The sequence below is a fragment of the Macaca fascicularis genome, chromosome X (genome assembly GCF_037993035.2).
Source record: "Macaca fascicularis isolate 582-1 chromosome X, T2T-MFA8v1.1".
Taxonomy (NCBI): Eukaryota; Metazoa; Chordata; class Mammalia; order Primates; family Cercopithecidae; genus Macaca; species Macaca fascicularis.
Genome location: NC_088395.1, coordinates 50,606,038 through 50,623,179, shown reverse-complemented (window position 1 = coordinate 50,623,179; position 17,142 = coordinate 50,606,038). Strand labels below are relative to the sequence as shown.

The following is a 17,142-nucleotide window of genomic DNA, read 5'->3' as shown; positions in this document are numbered from 1 at the left end:
CTCCTCATATATCCTACCCTCAAGACACCATTGTTCCCCTTTCATTTCCATGATTTTAATATGCTATCAATATTCCTTCTCTAGAAGTACCTTTCATCTGGGTCAATTTATACCCTTCCTTGACAACCAGATCTCAATTTGGATTTCCCCCTGGATGCAGACTATTAGTAGACATTATGTATTATGTCAGAATACCTAAAGTTTCATGGTCCTTCAGTGTTCCACAGGAAATGTCCCCAGCGTCAAAGCACTCCTGCCTGAATGCTGTGCATTCACATTCCTTATAGACTCCTCTGCTCCCCAACATGGATGCAGTATCCTGCAGACTGCTCCTCCAGATCTCCCCCACGACTAATTCATGGTTTTTCTTTGTCCTAAGTTCTCTCCTGGCCCTCAGCACTCTTCCTGGTCACAAAGGATTTCTGGGAGGCTTTCCCTTTTATTATCAATTTCTGGTTCATCATGTTCCCTTCCTATCCCTCTACCTGTACCTGTAAAGGAGGGAGGTTAGAATAGTGGTTAAGAACAAGGAAGGTCTAGGCTACCATGCTAATGAATTTGGACTTTTCACATAAGTACTAGGAATCCAGTGAAGAATTTTAAGCATGAGAGTGGCAAGACCGGATTTGCGATTTGAAAAGATGTATTCATTTGCATTTTGCAGGGAGAAAAGAGGCAGGTCAACCAGTTAGAAAATGAATGCTATAGTTAAAAGTGATTTAGGGATAGAGTGGAGGGGCAGATTTGAGAATTATCTAGTCTAGGAGGTAGAATCAATAAGTCTTGGTGCCTGATTAGACAGATGTGAGGGGTAAATAAGAGGAGGGAGTCCAGAGTGTCTACCAGATTTATCACCTTAGTAAATGATTCAGGCTGTCACCAGCACCAGCAGAAGAGTGGGAAGGTATCTTAGTTCATTTATGCTACTACAACAAAATACCTTAGAGTGGGTAATTTGTGAAGAACAGAAATTTGTTTCTCACAGTTCTAGAGGCTGGGAAATCAAGACCAAGGCACCAGCAGATTTAATATCCAGTGAGGGCTATTCTCTGCTTCAAAGGTGGTGCCTTGTTGCTGTGTCCTCACATAGAGGGAGAGCAAAGGGGAAAAATGCTGTGTCCTCACATAGCAGAAGAAGTAGAAGGGCAAAAGAGGCAAACTCTTCCTCAAACCCTTTTATAAGGGCACTAATACTATCCCTGAGGGCAGAGCCCTCAATGCCTAATCCCCTCCCAAGGGCCTTATCTCTTAATACCATCAACTTGTCCCAATATGAATGCTGAAAAGACATATATATTTAAACCATAGCAAAAAAGAATTAGTTTGGTTTGTAAAAGTTAATTTTTAAGTGTTTCTTTTTTTTTTTTTTCAAAGCAATACTTGCAGAAGGCATATACAATGAAAAATGAGTCCTCTACACTTCAGGAGAACATTGTAAACATACCATAATGCTATATTATTTTCCTTCTGAGGAACATAGATTCACCTACCCCCACCTTCCCAACCCACTCCCCACTGAATTTCCTCATTTCCTTACTGCAAAGATAGTTCAACATACACAAATCAATAAATGTGATATACCACATTAGCAGAAGGATAAAAGTCATATGATCATCTCAATAGATACAAAAAAAGAATTTCACAAAGTGCAACATGCTTTCATGATTAAAAAAAAAAAAACTGTTCAAAAATTAGGTGTAGAAGGAATGTGCCTCAACACAATAAAGCTATATATGAGAAGCCCACAGCTAACATTATATTCCATGGTGGAACGCTGAAAGCTTTTCCTTAAAAATAGGAAAAAGACAAGGGTGCCCATTTTCCCCACTTCTACTCAACATAGTACTGAAAGTCCTACCAGAGCAATTAGGCAAGAAAAAGAAATAAAAGCCATATCAATTGAAAAGGAAGAAGTTAAACTGTCTTTATTTGTAGGTGACATGATCTTATACAGAAAACCCTAGAACTTCACCAAAAGGCTCTTAGAAATAATAAAAGAATTCGGTAAAGTTGCAGGATACAAAATTACCCTGTAAAAAATCAATAACATTTCTATACACCAACAATAAACTTAGAAAGAAATTTTTAAAACTATCCCATTTACAATAGCATCAAAATAAATCTAAAATACTTAGGAGTAAATGTAATCAATGAGATAAAAATCTGTATACTAAAAACTGTAAAATATTGATGAAATAAATTAAAGAGGACACAATAAATAAGACATAAATAAAAATAAGATATTCCATGCTCATGGGTTAGAAGAATTACTATCATTAAAATGTCCATACTGCCAAAAACAATCTACAGATTGAATGCAATCTCTATCAAAATTCCAACTACATTTTTTCACAGGAATAAAAAATTCTAAAATTTGTAAGGAACCACAAAAGACCTCAAACAGCTAATGAGATCTTGAGAAAAAAAAAAAAGCTGGAGGCATCATACTACCTGATCCCAAATATACTATAAAACTATAGTAATCAAAGCAGTATGGTACTGGCATAAAAACGGAAATACAGTTCTATGGAACAGAAGAGAGAGCCCAAAAATAAATCCACACATTTACAGCCAACTGATCTTTAACAAAAGTGTCAAGAATGCATAATGAGGAAAGCACAGTCTCTTCAATAAATGGTGTTGTGAAAACTGGATATTCACATGTAGAATGAAATTGGACTCTTATCCTATACCATATATAAAAACCAATTCAAAATTGATTAAAGACTTAAACATAAGACCTTATACTCTAAAACTACTACAAGAAAACATATGGAAAAGCTTTTTGACATTTGGCTTTGGCAAAGATTTTTTGGCTATGGCCCTAAAAGCACAGGCAACAAAAGCAAAAATAGGTTGGATTGCATCAAATTAAAAAGCTTCTGTACAGCCAAGGAAACAATCCACAGAGCAAAGAGACAACAAACCTACAGGATTGGAGTAAATATTTGCAAATCATATTTGATAAGGAATATCCAAAACATATAAGGAAATCAAACAAGTCAATAGTAAGAAAACAAATAACTTGATTGAAAAATGTTCCAAAGATCTGTAGAGACATTGCTCAAAAGAATATATATAAATGGTCAACAGGTATATTTAAAAAATGTTCAGCATCACTAATCATCAGTGAAATGCAAATCAAAACCACAATGACATATCACCTCACATCTGTTAGACTGTCTATTATCAAAAAGACAACTGTTGGTGAGGGTGTGAAGAAAAAGGAACCCTTATACACTATTGGTAGAAATGTAAATTAGTATAGCCATTATGGAAAACAGTATGAGGGTCTCTCAAAAAGCTAAAAATAGAACTATAATATAATCCAGCAGTCCCACTTCTGGGTATATATCTAAAGCAAATGAAATCAGTATGTTAAAGAGATATTTGCACTCCCATGTTTATTACAGTATTATTCACAATAGCCAAGATATGGACTAAATCTAAGTGTCCAACAACAAATGACTGAATAAAGAAAATGTTATATATATGTGTATATATATATGTGTGTGTGTGTGTGAGAGAGAAATAAATATATATACACACACACATACATATATACAATGAAATACTATTCAGCCATAAAAAAGAAGGAAATCCTGCATTTGTACAACATGTATGTGTATGATACTGGAGGACATTATGCTAAGGAAATAAACCAGGCGTGGAAAGACAAATACCACATGATCCCATATGTGAAATGTAAAAAAGCTGAACTCTGGCCCAGCAATCCCATTACTTGGTATATATACAAAAGAAAATAAATAGTTCTACCAAAAAAGACACCTGCACTTGTTTGTTCATTGCAGCACTATTCACAATAGCAAAGACATGGAATCAACCTAGGTGCCCATCAGTGGTGTACTGGATAAATAAAATGTGGTATATATACACCATGGAATACTATGCAGCCATAAAAAAGAACAAAATCATGTCCTTTGCAGCAACATAGATATAGCTGGATGTCATTATCCTAAGCAAATTAATGCAGGAACAGAAAGCCAAATACCACATGTTTAACTCCCACTTATAAGTAAGAACAATGGGTACTCATGGACATAAAGATGGCAACAATGGACACTGGGGCCTACTAGATAGGGGAGGGAAGGACAGAGGGGGACAAGGACTGGAAAGCTATTGGGTACTGTGGTTAGTACCCAGGTGATGGGATCATTCATACCCCAAACTTCAGAATCACACAATATACCCATGTAACAAACCTGCACATGCACCCCCTGAATCAAACATAGAAGTCGAAATTATATTAAAAATAATAATGATAATAATAAAACGTCAAACTCATAGAAGCAGAGAGTAGAATGGTGGTCACCAGGGATGGAGGGGTGGGGCAGGAAATGAGCTGTTGATCAAAGGATACAAAGCTTCAGTTGAACAAGAGGAGTACATTCTGGAAATCTAATATACAGAATAGTGACTGTAGTTAATAATAATGTATTGTATACTTAAATTGCTAAGAGAGTAGATCTTAAATGTTCTCACCACAAAAAATGATAAGTATGTGAGGCTATGGATATGTAAATTAGCTTTATTTAATCATTTCACAATGTTTACATATATGAAAAAATGTGTATTATAAATATGTACAATTTTGTCAACTAAACCTTAATAAAGGTATAGAAAATGAAGTGAACAGCTTGATGAACTCGAGGTTTGTGAATATAAATACCTCAGAAAGAGAAATTTCCCAAGGGCTTATGTGGAACATTGTGGAACCATACAAAAGCCTTAATGAAAAGAGGCCTTACCAGGGAAGTACATATATGGCAACTGCTCACCAGCACTTATCTCCCCCTGACAAGGGCAGCTGTGATTCAAGAATTGCTCTCTTGGTCCCGGGAGCTTCCTCACCCTAAAGAAGAACATTCCTGTCCCTGGAACCTACATACTTTTTAAGCAGCTGCCCTCTATTATACACATAGCACTGACAGCTAAAGGTAGGTTTCCAGCCTACCTTGGAAAGCAGCACCCCACAAGAACCAAAATAGCAGCAGCCAGTATTTAGAAGAAGTCACTTGAAAATCTGTTTTAAAAAGTATGGTACAGTAATGGTTCTCAAACTTATGAGCATGCATTAGAATCATCTAGAGGATCCACCACGATCAAGTCGGCTTCATCCTTGGGATGCAAGGCTGACTCAGCATACGTAAATCAATAAATGTAATCCATCACATAAACAGAACCAATGACAAAAAACACATGACTATCTCAATAGATGCAGAGAAGGCCTTCGATAAAACTCAACACCCCTTCATGTTAAAAACTCTCAATAAACTAGGTATTGATGAAATGTATCTCAAAATAATAAGAGCTGTTTATGACAGACCCACAGCCAACATCATACTGAATGGACAAAAGCTGGAAACATTTCCTTTGAAAACCGGCACAAGACAAGGATGGCCTCTCTCACCACTCCCATTCGACATAGTATTGGAAGTTCTGGCCAGGGCAATCAGGCAAGAGAAAGAAATAAAGGGTATTCAAATAGAAAGAGAGGAAGTCAAATTGTCTCTGTTTGCTGATGACATGATTGTATATTTAGGAAACCCCATCATCTCAGCCCAAAATCTCTGTAAGCTGATAAGCAACTTCAGCAAAATCTCAGGATACAAAATCAATGTGCAAAAATCACAAGCATTCCTATATACTAATAATAGACAAATACAGCAAAATCATGAGTGAACTCCCATTCACAATTGCTACAAAGAGAATAAAATACCTAGGAATACAACTTACAAGGGATGCGAAGGACCTCAAGGAGAACTACACCACTCAAGGAAATAAGAGAGGACACAAGCAGATGGAAAAACATTCCATGATCATGGATAGGAAGAATCAATATCGTGAAAATGGCCATACAGCCTAAGGCAATTTTTAGATTGATTGCTTTCCCTATCAAGTTACCATTGACTTTCTTCACAGAATTAGAAAAAAGTACTTTAAATTTCATGTGGAACCAAAAAAGAGCCCAGATAGCCAAGACAATCCTAAGCCAAAAGAACAAAGCTGGAGGCATCACACTACCTGACTTCAAACTATACTACAAGGCCACAGTAACCAAAACAGCATAATACTGTACCAAAACAGATATATAGACCAATGGAATAGAACTAAGGTCTCAGAAGTAATGCCACACATCTACAACCATCAGATCTTTGACAAACCTGACAAAAACAAGCAATGGGGAAAGGATTCCCTATTTAATAAATGGTGTTGGGAAAACTGGCTAGCCATATGCAGAAAACTGAAACTGGACCCCTTCCTTACACCTTATACAAAAATTAAGATGAATTAAAGACTTAAATGTAAGACCTAAAACCATAAAAACCCTAGAAGAAAACCTAGGCAATACCATTCAGGACATAGCCATGGGCAAAGACTTCATGACTAAAACACCAAAAGCAATGGAAACACAAGCCAAAATTGACAAACAGGATCTAATTAAACTAAAGAGCTTCTGCACAGCAAAAGAAACTATCATCATAGTGAACAGGCAACCTACAGAATGGGAGAAAATTTTTGCAATCTATCCATCTGACAAAGGGCTAATATCCAGAATCTACAAGGAACTTAAACAAATTTACAAGAAAAAAAAACAACCCCATTAAAAAGTGGGTGAAGGATATGAACAGACACTTCTCAAAAGAAGATATTTATGTGGCCAACAAGCATGAAAAAAAGCTTATCATCACTGGCCGTTAGAGAAATGCAAATCAAAACCACAATGAGATACCATCTCATGCCAGTTAGAATGGCAATCATTAAAAAGTCAGGAAACAACAGATGCTGGAAAGGATTTGGAGAAATAGGAACACTTTTACGCTGTTGTTGGGAATGTAAATTAGTTCAACCATTGTGGAAGACAGTGTGGCGATTCCTCAAGGATCTAGAACTAGAAATACCATTTGACCTAGCAATCCCATTACTGGGTATATACCCAAAGGATTATAAATCATTCTACTGTAAAGACACATGTACACATATGTTTATTGTAGCACTATTCACAATAGCAAAGACTTGGAACCAACGCAAGTGCCCATCAATGATAGACTGGATAAAGAAAATGTGGCACATATACACCATGGAATACTATGCAGCCATAAAAATGGATGAGTTCATGTCCTTTTCGGGGACATGGATGAAGCTGGAAACCATCATTCTAGGCAAACTAACACAGGAACAGAAAACCAAACACCACATGTTCTCACTCATAAGTGGGAGTTGAACAATGAAAACACATGGACACAGTGAGGGAAATATCACACACTGGGGCCTGTCAGGGGTGGAGGGCTAGGGGAGGGATAGCATTAGGAGAAATACTTAATGTAGATGATGGGTTGATGGGTGCAACAAACCACCATGACACGTGTATACCTATGTAAAAAACCTGCATGTTCTGCCCATGTATTCCAGAACATAAAGTATAAAAACAAAACAAAACAAAACTCAGATTGCTGGGCCCCACCCCCAGAGTTTTCTGATTCAAAAGGTCGAGGATGGGTCCCCAGAATTTTCTTTCCTACAAGTTCTCAGGTGATGCTGATGCTGGTCTATAGTACAACTTAAGAGAACCACTATTTGGGGGTTGGGGGGACATAGAAATTTGGAAGCAAAAAACTTGTGTTCAAACCTTATGTGATATATTTCACCTCCCTAAGCCTGAGTTTCTTCTTTTCTGAGTGGAGTTAGTAAGGTTATGATAATGAAATGGAGTGGTGTATATGAAAGTTCTTTATGAACTGTAAATGTTGCATAAAAATATTAGCAGTTAGACGGCTTTACAAATGGTACTTGCTGCCACACCTCCACCACCACCACTAAATTTTCTTGTACTTTTGGTTCCTCTCTAGCCAACTGTGTCCCACCAAGTCTATCAGGCAACTGGAAAAGAACTAAAGCCAGGAAGACCCTGAGTAGTGTATTTTGTTTGTTTGTTTGTTTTTTTATCCAACACACTGGGCATGGCCTTGATACTGACCTTGACTTGACTTCCCTTTTCCTTTGCCTGGCCTCCTCTCAAACTTGCTCCTGGTTCTCCCAGCCCTGGTCTACTCTCACAGCAAAGAATAGCTCCCAGTGCTAATATTAAGGGTAAAAAGCTGTCAGATGGAATTTTTATAAAGTAGTAAGACAAAAGAATCCACTGCCAAGCAGCAAAATTATGTGGAAAAAAAGCATTTTGCTAGGTTGGTGGACTCTAGGCTGATTTCTCTGAGGGAAAAATCTATATCTTTGAAATAGTTAAGTGGAATCACAAGTATAATTGCAGATTCCTAATTTAACAATATGTCAGACAGCTATATCAGACAGTTGCCTGGATAAATGATATGTCCATGTAGAATGGTGACATTTTTCTTTAGAAACCTCTTTTTATGGCCGGTTGTGGTGGCTCACGCCTATAATCCCAGCACTTTGGGAGATCAAGGTGGGCGTATCATAAGGTCAGGAGATGGAGATCATCCTGGCCAACATGGTGAAACCCTGTGTCTACTAAAATACAAAAAAAAAAAAAAAAAAATTAACCGGGTGTGGTGGTGCGTGCCTGTAGTCCCGGCTACTTGGGAGGCTGAGGCAGGGGAATCTCTTGAACCCGGGAGCCAGGGGTTGCAGTGAGCCAAGATCACACCACTGCACTTTAGTCTGGCAACAGAGCAAGACTCTGTCTCAAAAAAAGAAACCTCTTTTTATTTAAAAGGTAATACACGTGTAGTGTATAAAATCTAGGCATGATTTAAAAGTATGAAAAATAAAAATAACCCTTAATTCCACCACACAAAGGTAAATACCCACTGGTACAATATTAGTACATTTATATCCAGCCTTTCAATATGTGCATGTCTGTGTAAGAATATAGATATATATGCATATACATTTCTTGAATTGGACTTGTAATATGTTCAGGTTTGTATATAATTTTTAAATTTACCATTATATTGTGAGCCTTTTTCAGGATCATTAAGTAGTCTTCAAAAACGTGGTTTTTAATGACAAACTATTATTCCTCCATGTAAATACACAATATGTTCTAACTCTTGCTAAATGTGGGACAGCTAGGATATTTCAAATTTTACCATTATGAATAACCCTGCAGTGGAAGACACTTCAAGTACGTAAATCAGTGTGTACATCTTTAATGGCTTTCTTAGAATAAAATCCTAGGAGTGGAAAAACTGGATCAAAGGATATGAAATTTCTTAAATATAATTCACATACCATAAAATTTACTACTTCAAGTGTGTAATTCAATGGGTTTTAGTATATTCACAAGGTTGTGAAACCATTACCACTAATTGCAGTAAAAATATGGAGCATTTCACAAATTTGCACATTATCCTTGTGCAGGAACCACGCTAATCTCTGTATCATTGCAATTTTAGTATATGTCAGCCAAAGCAAGCACAGTAGGAACATTTTAAGTCTCCTGATAACATATGCCAAAATTCCCTTTAGCAAGTGTGTACCTATTTCCATTCCCACCCAACAATGTATATCTATTTCCCCACAACTTTGTCAGCACTTATCTTTAAAAAGTATTGCCAATATCATTGAAAATGGCATTTCATTGTTTTGTCTCTATTACCAGCCCTTCTTCCTCTTCTCCCTGAACTGTAGACCTGCAAAGATCTATCATCCCCTGTCTCCTTTGCATACGTTAGCCATGGGCAGTCACATCCACTGCAACAGCCTTTCTGGATAGTGACCACATGTCCATACCGTGCCCTAACCTCTTTCTAGTACTGCAGTCCACACATTAAGCTGCTCGCTGGGCACACCTACCTACAGAATTTGCTAGCATAACAAACTAATATCTGAAATCAAACTCATGTTTCCTGAAGTTTGTTCTTGCCTGTGACTTTGCTATTTAGATTAGTGAAATCAGCCTTCTACGTGCTTCACAGCCATCTGTTCTCTCTGCTTATGTAATCAGTAGTCCAACCCTATCGATTCTCTGTCACATTCTTCCTTTCTGCTCCATCCCCACTGCCATTGCTCTGATTTTACCTTTTATTGTGTTTATTCCGTTAGCCTACTCACTTCTCTATGCTTCCAGTATCTATCCACATAATTTATCCTACACAAGGTTACCATAATAACTTTCCTATAATACCGCTTGTACCATATTGCTCTCCTACTCTGGAACTTCCAAGGGCTCTCTCTTGCCTATTGGATTATGTGAAGTAAAGGCTCTAACTTGACTCTTAAGGTCCACCATGCTCTTGTATCATTCTAATTTCACTTCCTCTGTGCCCTATAAAAACTGTGTTTTCTTCTTTCATGGTATTCCTGTGCTTCCTACTTCTGTTCATGCAAATCTGGCATGGCCTCTCTCCCAGTCATCTTCAGTGGTGATCGTATTGACTCTTCCAAAATCAGCTCAGAGGTTCTGTGATGCTGTTCTTGATTCAAGCAGCAGTGCTCTCTCCTTCTTTTGACTCTCATTTTGTTAGCATTTCCTTTCTGATACTTCTGACATTCCATCCTTCTTAATGGTCTTCTAGGTATTTTTTGTCCATCCTCTACCACACTAAATTCCTTGAGCACAGGGATTATTTCTTTTTCATTTTGGCATGTTGCCTAGTACCTCTCCAAACGCCTTAAATGTAGATAGAGGAGCTCTGTAAATGCTTGGACAAAACAATAGTGAAGACTGCCAATTTTCTTTTGAGAGCCACTAATGACTCAGTTTCGGGAAGGAATACTGTGCTAAGAAGGTACAGATGCCAGGTGACTCGAGCGTCATAGCTCATTCTTTTTTCTTCATTCTCCATATTTAGTCCATCACCAAATACTGTCAGCCCTACCTCTCCAAAATACCTCTAATCAAATCTCTTGTTCTTGTCCAGACTGCTACTTTCCTAGAACAAACCACCATTATCTCTTACCTATAATAGTCCCTTTAAATGGTTCTCTCTTCTACTCTTGACCCACCCCGCTAAATCCATCAGCCAAGTCAAACCTTTAAAAAACTTACGTCATGTTAGTCTTCTGCTTAACTACCTCTTACAATTTCCCATTTCACTGAGAATAAAATTCAAACTGTTTCAGCCTTTGGAAACTCCATGATCTGGCCTATGCACCTCCCCAATATCATCTCCCACTACAGTCCACCTTGCTCACTGTGCTCTAGCCCTGCTGGGTGTTGGCTCCTCCTGGTTGTCAAGTTGTATCAAAGCAGAGTGACTGGGTGTTCTTGTTTCTATTGGGGTCCTAACTGTTTTTGGCTATTGTCCTAGAGCTCCGTGTCTTTAGTAGTAGAGATGACTTGGGGAGTGGCCAGAAGTAGTTCTGAGGCCTTTGAGACTTGACTCTGGGGAAAACCTTTATGGATTCCATCAGACCTCTGAAAAGTGGTAGGTCGAACAGTGAGTTTGGACTGAGAGAGATAATGGGCTTCAAGGAGGAAGAAAGAAAAACTGGTATTATTCCTGCAGCCTCTTTCCCAAGGGATGCTATAAATGTTACTGATAGAAACCAGAGCTGGAGGACAAACATCCTCCACCTTCTTTATCGCTTTGGGTGTTGGTTTAGGAAACTGGGCATCATGGCAAAAACTTTAAGGCTATCCGTTGAGTCAGATGGTGCACTGTGAACTTGATGCCATTTTCCCTATGTGCTCCTCTGAAGTCTCCCTTAGCCCTCTGGTGTTGCACCCTTAACTTTTGTACATAGAAGGGAGAGGGAAAAAACCTCTTTTCATTATTCAGATTCTGGACTTGCTTCCCTTGCTTCTAGAAGCTTCGAAATATTCACTATCCACCTCTTTGCCTTTAGGATCATTGACAAGATTAACCAGCGTTTTCCCTCTTCCATCAGTTAAACAAGTCTATGATTGGTATGTTTTATGACACTATATATATAAAAACTAGAAATTTCTCTCCAGCCCTTTCTGAAAGAAAATCCTGAGTACTGCATTTCTAAAGTACTAAGCATTTCCTACCCGCTGCCATGTGCAGAGCTTTCCCGAGTCATCTGTATGGTTACTTCCTGCCAACCTTCTTTGGAAAAAGAGGTGTTCCCCTGTGTCTTAAAGATTTCAATGTGAAAATGGAGAAATGGAAGCAGAGGGTCAAATGTAATGCCCTAGCCAGATGAAGTTATCACTCCCTATGCAGAAAGACAAAGAGCACCCCTGACACACACCACAGCATTTGGGAGGAGTCTTTATTTCCACTCGAACATTCCCTTCTTTTCTTATTCCCTACCCTGGGTTTCTTTTTAGCCAGGGATGGATTCTGAGGTGGAGGGTGTGGAGGGGGACCCAGCAGATTTACATGGAAGAACTTGAACTGGCTATTCAAAGGAGTGGGGGAGAGGAGGGGAGGCGGGGAGGCAGAGCTGGGTACCAAAAGCCCCTTCTCCAGAAAGTATTCATCTCTCAGATGACCCAGATTATAGCTTTCCCAGACTGATGAGAAAGCCATTGTCCTGAAAGTTCTCTTTCAAATTACACACACACACACACACACACACACACACACACACACACACACACACACACACACACACTTCCCCCCTTGGTTGGGTCTATAATAAGGAAGGGTTTCCTGATTACCAGGCTGTAAGGACCCCAGCCAACAGTGGGTGGGGGTGGGCCTTCAGAGCTCTGTGTCCCTCCATGGCGACCAGGCAGCTTTTCCCCTCTTCTGTCAGATAAACAAGCCATGCATTGTTCTGTCCCCCGGCTTGTCTGTGGGCTTCCCTTCCTGCTGAGCTTGCCAGAATGAGCTTGGGCTTCTTCGTGTGGGGCAGGTGGAATGTGCTGTTTGGAGGGAGGCTGGAAGAGCCACAGAAAATAAACAGAGCTAATCAAGGACGTTATTTTGTGCTTCTATTTATACAAATACTTTAAAAAGAGGAAAGTACCCACACTCCGTTATGGTCCAGGCCTCAGGTTGAGCACAACCACAAGCAACAGGGGTCACATTTTCCTTTTTCCCCTAACGTTAGAGCAGAGCCATGGTTCTCTTTCTGCTCATCTTCTCCCAAGTATCTCTTCAGGGGTCTGCTGGGAGCCAGGCTCAAAGACAGATAGTGCTATCAGAAGATATGGGATGACAGCTGACTAGGGCAGCTGGAGACTGACTCCTTTCAGAATTGGTCCACCTCCACCCCTCACCGCTCACAAGAGCCTTTATAAGGCCTCTCCTGGGAGCCAGCTTCTGGCTTTTCTGCTGCATGTGCCCACCTTCCTGTGCCCCCATGCCAAGTTCACGTCTCCTGAGTACTTGGAAAAGATCTTTACCGTCCCCTGAGCATAGGAGGTCATACTTGATCATGTTATCTGGAACTCAGCTCTGCTAAGTGGGAGAGTATGCCCTTTTCCCTCCACCACATCTCCCAAGCTCTTCCCCAAATCCCAAACTGGCTGAACCTTTCAAGTTTCTCTCTCATCTTCCCTCAATGAAGGACTTCTTGAGTATACACTGTCTGTGCCCACCTGCCTACTCCTCATCTGATGACATCCCAACTCTCATCTTCACACCCTTTCTCCCTACCTCAGCCAGCCCCAGGAACATGCTTGCACCTCTAGTCACAATTTCTTCAGCCTCACCTGGCCACTGGCAGGGTCACACTGATAACAAACCAGTTGCTCTTTATTTTGTTAGGAAGTGGGGATTGGCAAGCTTCTTCAGGCAAGCGTTTGCATGGGCTGGGTCGCTGAGCAAAAGGAGAAAGACATTTGGTGACCAGAAGAGCAAGGGAGGCTGGACACCCAGGCCTGAGGAATGAAATGAGAAGAGATTTTAACCTGACGCATTTTTTGGACCAGATTATGCCCTGGTATATTGCCACTGAAAATGTGGTTATCACACCAGGAGCATCAGTATCACTCTGGAGCTTATTAGAAAGTCAGAACCTGGGCCTCGCTGAATCAAAATCTGCATTTTAACAAGATCCCCAGGTGATGAGTATGCCCACTACAATTTGAGACGTGCTGTTCCAGAGCATACTGGGTTTGGCGTTTGAGCCTTCTTAGACTAGTCCTTTCTCTTTTATCTTCATTTGGATCGAAGAAATCAGTTTTCTTATTGCTACTGGTACCTTGCTCATTATTGTTTTGCATACGGGTAATATTAAAAACAGCATTTACTGAGTGCCTGTCACATGCCAGTCATGTTTTATAGATGAGGAAACCAAGGTTCTGTGACATGCCTAAGGCCAAACAACTAGTGAGTGGTAGAGCTGAGACTGTAAGCCAGATCCATATGCTCCTCAAAGCTCCCAAACTTTCCCCTTTGTAATGAGGCCATTACAGTTGATAAAACTGTACAACTGTAAAGTTGTACATTACAACTGTAATGAGGCCATTATAGTTGATAAAAGTCAACCCAGACTCTCCTGTGAGATACAGAGGGAAGAAAGGGGAAGGGGCCTCCAGGCATGATTTACCCAGAGAGGAAAGGCCCTAGCATACTTCATGTCCTAAGGGAGTTTGCATAGCCCTCTCAGGAGTCAGAAATTACTGGAATTGAGGCCAGAGGCCAAGGGAAACTGGAGTAGGGAATTAGGAGTGTTAATGAAAGAAAAACCCTGACTCTAATTCCCCAAGATAAATTAAATCCTGGTGTCGGAGCCTGGGCTTAGGGGGCTCAGGATTCTGGGCAAATCCACATAGGGCTGCTCTGGATTCTGGCTACTACGCTAATCACTTAGGGCATCATTTGGAGCCTCAGTCTGGGGCCTAGGACTACTACATCATAGCATGCTAGAGCGGGAAGGGTCATTTGTGACGACTGAATTCAATGTTTTATTTTGCAGGGAGGAAACAGAAGCCCAGAGAGTGGGAGTAAGTCGCCAGAGGTCAGAGTAAATTCATGGCAGATCCAGGGATACTAAACCCAAACACCACATTTCCAGCATTGGCACCTTTTCTAGAGTTGAAGTCTGTGGTGTGAAATTGGGTTTTCTTTGGATCTGCTCAAGTCCCCATAGGAAGTGCAGACCCCTGTAAATACATCCCAAAATGTTTGTGAGCCTTCGTATCTTACCAGGACCTTCACCTTGGAAAATCTCTCAGTCACTTGCCCCCAGCTATATAAAATCAGCTGGAGTGCTACTCCTCTGGACCTGGAGGCTGCTGGTCCTGGCTTATCTGTACTTTTCTGGGGCCCAGAGGACCTGCAGAGATGGCTGGGTGGGGTCAACTCAGTCCAGGAAGCACAGGAATTCTTTTAAGAGTATGTGTCTGGGGTATTTTTCTCTCTCACTTACGTGTATTTTTAAAAATTCTTTTTAGACACCCGCTTTATCTTTCCCAAACATCATTTCCTTGCTCCTTTCCTGAGTTCTAGCAGTGGCTGGGGGCCCAGCTTCCTTATTGGCCTCTGAGCTGCCAAGGGGGTGGGCCAGGGCACAGAGGAGGTTGGAGTAGGGAGCAGGGGGGCTGTTTATGCTGCTGGAAGTGCCTTTCGTCCTTCCCTTTGCCACCAGGGTGGCTGGTTCCTAGAGCAGTGTCTTCACTCCTATCCAGCTCTTGACACTGGCTTTCATTCCCTAAGGCTGTGGCCATATCTAGGTCCACCCAGGCTGATGGTCATACCTTGCCTTCAGTACTACTCCTTCCTGTTCTTAGAACTGGAATCTGACTGTGCCTGAGCCCCTTGGATCACACTCAGCATCTTGGGCTGATGGTCCCTCGCCCCAGAAGGTCTTAACTGGAGGGCAGATGGGTCCCAGCTAAGGGAGGACGCTGGCTGGAGGGTTTGTCAACGAGAGTCTGAGCTAGCCGGATACCCCGCTCTCTCCCAAGCCATCTCTCCACCCTGGGCAACTTCCATGGTAGGTACAGCCAGTAGCCATGGCTGCTGCCACTCTTCCCCCTCTTGCTTTCTTCCTTCAATATTTCTTTCTTTTTCTTCCTAAGAAAAGCATTTTGGAGTAATGAAGGATGGGATGAGGTGTGTGCTTATTGATAGTGCCTGAGCCAGCCTTAGGAGAAAGGGCAAGCACTGGGGTCATTGCCTTCACATCTTGGCCTAGAGCTGCATGGTTGGTCATAGGCATTTTCTTACTTTTCTGTTTGTTTCTCCTCCTCTCCCTCTCCACTGCCTATGGAAGGAATGGTTTCAGCTCTAGGACTAATGAGACCTCCCTTTTCTGAGTGCTTCTTGAGGGAATTGCTATGGGAAACCTCAGGAATACAGGCTTTTTCAGACAGACTCTTCCTTGGAGAGGAGGGGTCATGTGGTCTCCTAGGAAGAAACTGGAGGATCTGAGTTTCATTCCCAATTCTGCTGGTTATTAGCTATGTGCTCTTGGCAAATCACTTAAGCTTTATGCGTCTCTTGTTCTCCATTTGTAAAGTGGGGATAATAATAACTTTTACCCGCTGGACATGGTGGCTCATGCCTGTAATCCCAGCACTTTGGGAGGCTCAGGCAGGAAGATTGCTTGAGGCCAGGAGTTCAAGACCAGCCTGGCCAACATGGTGAAAACCCCATCTCTACAAAAAAAAAACAAAAAAAATTAGCCAGACACAGCAGCATGTACCTGTAGCCTGTAGTCCTAGCTACTCAGGAGGCTGAGACAGAAGGATAACTTATGCCCAGGAGTTTGAGGTTGCAGTGAGCTATGATTGTGCCATTGCACTCCACCCTGGGCAACAGAGCCAGAGAGGCCCTGTCTTAATAATAATAACAATAATAATAACTGTTTCACATAAGGTTAGAGAGATGATTAAATCAGTTAATGCATGTGAAGTGCTTAGTGCCTGGCACATCTTAAGTGTTCAATAAGTGGTCCTTGCTGTGTGTTTTCTTTAAGTTTATACCGTATGTCAGGCACTATGCTGATTGATTTCACACATGGGACTGCATTTAATCCAAAACATAACTCATGAAAAACAGATGGTGATCTTCCCCATTTTGCAGATAAAAAATCTTCAACTCACAGAAGTGACTTGCCCGTGGCAACACAACTACAATTTGAATGCAAGTGTGCACTGACTTCAAGTCTAGGGCTATTCAGGACTAATAATAGGCCAAATAGTAGAACATATAGACAGTTTATTCTCCTGTCCCAAACTAGGGTTAGAAGGCTGTAGGTCTGGCTCCAGCTCCCTCTGTTTGGATTTTTGTTCTTCTAGCCTTTAGTTTTCTCTGTGCCCCAAAAGCCCCCACT

The 17,142-nt window shown here is 40.9% G+C and overlaps 1 protein-coding gene and 1 pseudogene across 5 annotated transcripts in view; one reads left to right on the top strand and one right to left on the bottom strand.

The window, feature by feature from the left end:
* The window catches only part of SHROOM4 (shroom family member 4), a 247,744-nt gene that overhangs the window by 164,981 nt on the left and 65,621 nt on the right, over nt 1-17,142 (top strand). For 2 of the 5 annotated variants that reach the window (XR_012429841.1, XM_015443474.3), the window contains exon 1: nt 15,427-15,801. The exons of the other annotated variants lie outside the window; for them this stretch is intronic. The gene's annotated coding sequence lies outside the window, so the exon portion shown is untranslated. Of the gene's footprint in view, nt 1-15,426; nt 15,802-17,142 lie in introns of those variants that run through there. 5 annotated transcript variants of the gene reach the window in all.
* On the bottom strand, nt 9,319-9,419 carry LOC123571444 (U6 spliceosomal RNA; annotated as a pseudogene).